This window comes from Electrona antarctica (assembly GCF_951216825.1).
Source record: "Electrona antarctica genome assembly, chromosome: 20".
NCBI lineage: Eukaryota > Metazoa > Chordata > Actinopteri > Myctophiformes > Myctophidae > Electrona > Electrona antarctica.
The window spans coordinates 36525080-36530702 of record NC_136801.1 but is presented as its reverse complement, the minus strand read 5'-3'; positions in this window follow the sequence as shown (position 1 = coordinate 36530702).

Here is a 5623-nt window from a genome sequence, read left to right as displayed (position 1 = left end):
CCTCCGAGGCGAGGCGCTCCCAAACAGTGGCTCGGGAGTCGGGACCCATGTGTGGGTCACAGACCAATTTGTATGGGTGTATATTGTATAATGTTTTACTCTGGTGTATATTTCAAAATATTTTTTAAATTAATTTATATATATATATATATATATATATATATATTTTTTTTTATTAATTTATATATATATATATATATATATATATATATATATATATATATATATAGATATGTATAAATTAATTTAAAAAATATTTTTTAAGAGAATACGAGAATACAAGTTATGTTTGTGTATGTGTGTATGTGTGTGTATATATATATGTATATATATATATATATATATATATATATATATATATATATATATATATACACACATACATACACATACACATACACATACAGAAACAGAACTTGTATTCTCAGTTGAGATTCTGGTTGGTTTACATTACTGTCCAGGTCAGTGGTTACTGGTCAGGCTGCATTCAGGTGTTAAAATACCAACATAAATCAGAAGTCCATGAGCCAGAGCTCCAAATGTGGGCTATGATTACCTAATCTGGGTTCCCAGGAGTTTTCGAGACGAGATTACCAAATGAGTAGGCGAAGCCATAGAAGACATTTTTTTAATTTCGACGTCAGGCCTAAATGGGTTAATATAGATTAAACTGTTTCAAGTAAAGTACCGTATGATGACCCTTCCACAGGAGTTTTTTGATATTTATTATTTTCACCTAGGTGAATTGGATGACACATTTTAAGAAATTATCACCAGGAAACTTCCCCAGTTTTCTGAAATTGTACATTTAAATATGCAAATTAGGCATTATATAGGAAAACATGCCAGATTTTGCATCACTTTCCAGAATCAAAATCGGAAAAATGTGATATAACCAGAGTCAACCTTCTTATTTAATGTTGTTTACATGTTAGAATCAAAGGTTTTAAGTAATAAGTCGCTAACCCCGTCCCGTTCCCCCTGTCCCACACAAGTGATACTTCTGCCCCTCAAATGAACACTTTGGATCTAGTCACCCTAGTTGTGATCATGTTAAAAAGAAAACATCCACTCAACCCATGCACAGCTGGGCAAAGTGGGCATGCTAACGATCGAGTGTAGTCAACATCGTTACGTTTCCTGTCCTAAAGTTTAACAAACTACACTGAGCAACAGAAAGTGCAACATTTTGAGCTTAAAATTAACTGAAACAACTGTGGAGCAGTGAGTGACTCAGTGACATGAGGTATTTGTGTTTTCTAGACAATTTTGTATGCAGACATAGGCCTGTACTTCTGTGTCTACTCTGAATAGGAAAATCCTATTTCTTTATTTTTGAGGGGCCCTAGCCCCTCAGGTTTAATGTTTGTTTGTTTTTAGTTCAATGTTTGTAAAAACGCCATTGACAACGAAGGGAAAATTAATCTTGTCTCTAACACAAACATTTGTTTTTAGTTCAATGTTTGTTTTAAAAACGCCATTGACAATGAATGGAAAATTTACGTCATCTTGTCCCTAACATTAAATGCCATTAAGAATGAAGAGAATGTAATGTTTTGTCACCGTTTGGGTCAGTGTCAATTATCTAATCATTAGATAATTGACACTGGGTGAAAACAATGGATTAGAAAAATGTATTCTAATGTGATCCTGCAGGGGCGCTACACTTCCTCTGCCAACCTGGGCAGCGGACTGACCTCATGCTTCCTTCTATGCATGAGGAGTCCAAGCTGCTTCTTTTCACCTGACAGGGGAGAGTTTCCCCGGCGAGATGTAGCGCATGGAAGGAACACATTATTCCGACCAGTTCCTTTCCCCTCCATCACGCGCCCCGGCTGGCCAGGGGGAGGTAGTTTAGAGACCAGGATTACCGCATGTTTTTTGTGAGGGTATACCTACCCTATAGGGGACACGGGGAGAACATGCAAACTCCACACAAAAAGGCCCTTTCGCCAACCCCGCCTCGGGTATGGGCACTGAAGAAGAGAACACGTACGCCCCCAGCGACCACAGCGTCCCCAGCGGGAATCGAACCCATGACCTTCTAGCTGTGAGGTGACAGCACTACCGACTGTGCCACCATGCCCCAAAGCCCTGTATCTCTAAAGCATCGAGCGCTGTCCATGGTGATCCGTTGCGCATCCGATGTTCGGATGTCATTTGTGACTTTGTCACGCATCGCTCGCAACATACAACCGTTTCTGGCGAGAGGTAAAGGGTGTGCGCTAAATAATGCTCATGATTGAATCCTCACAACAACAACCCCCTCCTCCCTGATAACCCGAAAATGAAACGGAGGCTTGTACAACCGGAGCCTATGGCTGGCACACAGTGGCACATCGTATAGGCTTGTACAACCGGAGCCTATGGCTGGCACACAGTGGCACATCTTATAGGCTTGTACAACGGGAGCCTATGGCTGGCACACAGTGGCACATCTTATAGGCTTGTACAACGGGAGCCTATGGCTGGCACACAGTGGCACATCTTATAGGCTTGTACAACCGGAGCCTATGGCTGGCACACAGTGGCACATCTTCATGCTTATGCTACCACCTAGCGTGGTGGTTCCCAAAGTGGGGTCCGGGGACCCCCAGTGGTCCTTGAGGGATTTCAGGGGGTCCCCACCTAAATATAGTTAGGAACCAAATGGACCCTTATGGGTCTGTAACTCAGAGAGTGTTCAAATGGAACCAAACGGACCCTAACGGGTCCATTTGGTTCCATTTGTACACTCTCAGAGTTAAATTAACATTGATTTTACTATATAAATTGGGGTCCCAGAGATAAAAATGCCATTAAATGGGGGGTCCATAGCCTAATGCATGTCCAACTGGGGGTGCTTGAAATTAAAATGGTTGAGAATCACTGCTATAACCGTAACAAAAATATTCTCTTATGGGGGTCCCTGGCATATCTTTTCAAATGGGGGTCTGCGGAATAATAAATATCGATTTAGGGGTCCTTGACATGAAAAAGTCTGGGAACCACTGACCTAGCGGAGTTAAGTACCGTACTTGAGTAAATGTACCTTACAGTTTCCATAACTGTTCATGCCCAGATATAGGTTCTGCTCAACCGGATCTCCATGTACTGTATAGGCCTACCTGTATAATGCCTAATTGCATATATTCGGCCATATAGCGGTCGGGTCTGCGATTCTAGACTGATCCGACTGACAGCATTGGTTGTACCACACCCCCTTGGGTCCTCAGTGATTGATAGTTACACACAACGAATTTGAAGTTGAACAGTCGGGCGGTTCTTGATGTGTTAAGGACAGCTACACTCACTCACTCGCGCACACACACGCTCACTTCAATGAATTCATTGAAGGGTGGGCCTGTATAATATATTATCATATTAACAAGGGCTTGTGGGCCTGGGCCGTGGCTCAGGCACCTTGGCTGGTAATCCAGTCTGGCAGTGTGCCGCGGGTTCGACTCCCGATCCCTACGGCCTTCACCTCTACGATCTACGACGGCCTTACCCCCATCTCTCTCCCCATTTCCTGTCAGCCTACTGTCTGTCCCTCCATAAAAAATATAAAATAAAGGCAAAAGCCACACAAAAAACATTTAAAAAAAAAGAAACAAGGGCCTGTGACTAAATAATTCCTATATTGGATCCAGTGTAACACAGGTTATTTTTTGCATTTCCTGAAAAGTCATAAAGGTCTGGTTTCCAGCCAACGGCGACAATATATAGCACATGTTTTTGTGTGGTGTGATAGCAGCACAGAGAGGTGGGGACTCCGTCCAGTATAAAGTATACCTGCTTGCCGCTGTGTGCTTCTGGGCAGAGAGGATACTGCTCTTCCATAAACCCACATCAGTGTTGATTTCGTCGACTAATACTATGATGATTTGTTTTTCCGTCAACTACCTTTTTTCCACTGACGAAAACTAAATAGAAACCAAATGAAAACTAAGCCATGATGACTAAAACTAAGACTAAATATTTTGATGATTTCGTCCAAAAATAAAAACTAGACTAAATAATATAGAAGGGACTAGTGGAGAGAGATCCTGTAGAAGTAAAAGACACAAGTCATTTTACACTTGGTTGCATGCTGAAAATAGCAGATCTACAGGCTCACGTGTCAATACGGCATTAATGTAGAACTATACTCCGTTACAAGTAAAAGTCCGGAATTCAAAATGTGCTTGAGAAAAAAGTACAAAGTATTGGCAGCAATATGTACTTAACCAAACTTAGAAAGTATTCACCATTGCAGAATGTCCCGTTTCAAGTTTTCAAATGTATATAAATACAAATATACCATCCGGGCACCTAGGCTGCTGAGCCAGCCTGTGGGATGAGAGACGATGAAATAAATCAAATAGCAGATCTATGAGACGCATTGTGAGCTTGTAGATCGGCTATTTTCAAATGGCTGAAATGCATACTGTAGGGTTAAAGTGCTTACTGTAATGTCTGTTTTGTAATAATAATCAAAAGCTACAAAGACAAAGTAACTAAGAAAGATTTCAAATAAATGTGTAGTGGCTAGTAAAAGCACAATATTTGCCTCTGAAATGTAGTGGAGTAGAAGTAAAAGAACTGGAAATTGGAACTACTCAAGTAAAGTACAAATATCTCAAAAGTACAGTACAGTACTTACTTTAATAGCTTATTTTAATTATGTTTAGGACAAGGAACACTTTCCTGGGATTCTTATGTGTGTAATATGTTTTTTTTTCTCCTTTTTTTCTTTTTGTAGATATTTTAGTCAATGATGCCAAAACCTGTCGTGAAAATGTGGTCTCACTTCCTTCCTGGACTACAAAGTCACATGCATGCAGCCTACCCCCTCTCCAGAAGGAGGGGAAGTGCACTAAAGCATTATGGCCATTGTAGGAATTCAGCAATCCAGTCAAACCCTAGTCAAACAGACTTCATAATGTTTTCTGGCCATATAAATGGTAAATGGTAGATGGTGCATTTATATAGCGCCTTTATCCAAGGCGCTTTACATAGTGCATTACATTCACCCATTCACACACCGATTGCGGCGGAAGCCATGCAAGGTACCAACCAGCACATCGGGAGCAATTTGGGGTTCAGTGTCTTGCCCAAGGACACTTCGACATGTAGACAGGAGGAGCCGGGATTCGAACCGCCGACCCATGGATCATTGGACGACCTGCTCTACCTCCTGAGCCACAGTCGCGTGCATATAGGGTGCACATTTCAAATTGTGCTACTGCTATCTACTACAATTTATATACTATTAAGTAACTGCAGTTTCTTCCAGCGTTCCTTTAAGTAAATGTACCTTATTACTTTCCACCACTGGGCAAATATCAGCGGGCACAGTGTAGCACTGGCATGCAGGCACATGATTTGGGGGCTTGGTTTCAGTACCAAGGGAAGACGGGGAGGAGGAGAGACGAGAGAGAGAGAGAGAGAGAGATAGAGGGAGAGAGATAGAGAGAGAGAGGGCTAGTTTATGCATATAATTAATCTTGACAGACATACGTCATGCTCCCGGGCTCCTGACAAACGTCACGCCCAGGGTGAAATGAACGCCTAACTGCTTATCTTAAAGGACCTGGGATTTAATTAAAAATGACATTTCCCCAAACACTCCAGTCGTGCTTCCGAAGCTGCCATGTTGAAA